Here is a 2,072-nt window from a genome sequence, read left to right on the forward strand (position 1 = left end):
TAGGATAAAAAATAAAGGATATTATTGGGTCATCAGAAAAGTCATGATGTATTTTTACATAGAAAAATGAAAAATATGTCATGACTTTTCCAGGAAACCAATAGTATTGCTTTGCCCTTCAAAGTAAAATAGAAATTCTGTCATGGCATGTTTATTCTTTTGGTGGAGAGGCTGTTGTGGGGATTAGTCTTAGACTTCCCTCCAACCAAATGGGTTCCCTGTTTCTAGTCTTCCTCTTACTCCAAATCAACCTGGATTCTATTTCTAATGTGTTAATGTTCATAAGTTGACTGCAGTTCGAGTCCCGGACCCGGTGGCTTAAACTCATGCTGGCTGTGTGTGTGTTCCTGCTCAAGGTAGAATGGAGGAGAAGGGATTGTGACTTGGCCATCCCCCCAGGGGGTGACTTCTTGCTTTCTGTCTGTCTCTCTCTGTCTTTCTGGTGAGTGCACGCACCCTATAGCAAAAAATCTCTCAAAAATAAAAATGTTCCACTATTTATGTGTCATCTAAAGATTCTCAGTATGACTTATTATCAGATTAATTTCTTTACAGCACTGACCTTGGCCTACCCAAAGCTCTCAGTGAGTCCCCACACTCTGAGTAAGGTCCCAGTTCTTTGGCCAGCCACTGAGGGCCTTCCACAATTTGGCCTCAGTCTGTTGCACCCACTGGATTTCTTTTTATTCTTTGTGTGTACACGCTATAGCCAACTGTTCTGAGACAGACCTCCTCACTGTCTGCTCCAGGATCACCCATTTCCTCTTTACAAGCTCAGGCACTTTTTTTTTTTTTAAAGAGGGGTTTTAGCTATAGAGCCTGTGAGCTTGCCAGAGAGACAGAAAGTGAAAAATCACCTCCTGGCCCCAGGGGGGATGGCCACGCAGCAGTCCCTTCTTCATTCTCCTCTCAGAATTTTGGGTACACATGCACACACACCTGGCATGAGTTTTAGGCTGCCAGATCCCAGACTTGAATTGCAGTCACCTATGTGGGAGTCCAGCAATGTAACCATTTCACCATCTGCTGGTTCCACAATCTCAGTCACTTAAAATTTTTCTTTCTTTCTTTCTTTCTTTCTTTCTTTCTTTCTTTCTTTTTTTTTTTTTTTTTTTTTTGTCGTAAAGTGCATGCACTTGCTGGAGAGAGAGAGAGAGAAAGTAAGAAATCTAGAGAATGGCCATACCCTAATCCCTTCTCCATTTCTCCCTTTTGAGATTTTGGGCATGCATACACACACACGTTTGCCTTTTCCTTTTCTTTCTGGAGAAATTTTTTGCTTATAAGGCGTGTATGCTTGCCAGAGAGACAGGAAGAGACAGAGAGACAGAAAGTGAGAACTCACCTAAGGGGTGATTCTCCTTCATTCTCCTCTCAGGATTTTGGGCACACATGCACTGGTACCCGCATGAGTTTTAAGCCACTGAATCCAGGACTCGAACCGTGGTCAGCCACCTGTGAGCCCAGCACCTTAAACACTACGCCACCTGCTGACCCCCACACCTGTGTTTTTCAAGCTGCTGGGCACAGGACTCAAACTGCACAGTCAGCCATGTGGATTCCTGTCACCTTAACTACCACACCATCAGCCCCTCAGTCATCTTTGAAAGTTAGGCCTATGAGACCACTCTTCGTAAAGTCTTCTCCAACCACCTCTCATGGAATTGTTTGCTCTTCTGAATTTTTACAGACCATATGAGCTCAGTCATACATTTGTTACTGGTAATTCCACATGTATGGTCAGGTGTCTTTTTCATGTCTTTTATGTCTTGCAGACTTGTTTATGTGCTCTTTATGTGAGGAACTATGTGTGTTCATACCCCTCTCCATAAGGGACAGTCATGCTGTAATCCTTTCTCCTCCATTCCTCCTCTTGGAATTTTGGCCAAGCATGCATATGCACCTGGTTTGTTTTTCAAGCCACTGGGTCTGGAACTTGAACCACATAGTCAGCCATGTGAGATCCAGCTGCCTTAACCACTATGGCACCTGCTGACCCAGAAACTTTATACCAATTAACGGTTGCTCCTCATTCCTTCCTACCTACTCTCCCTCGGTCTCTTATAAACAAT

This window comes from Tupaia chinensis, unplaced genomic scaffold (genome assembly GCF_000334495.1).
Source record: "Tupaia chinensis unplaced genomic scaffold, TupChi_1.0 Scaffold000355_1, whole genome shotgun sequence".
In the NCBI taxonomy this organism is placed as follows: domain Eukaryota; kingdom Metazoa; phylum Chordata; class Mammalia; order Scandentia; family Tupaiidae; genus Tupaia; species Tupaia belangeri.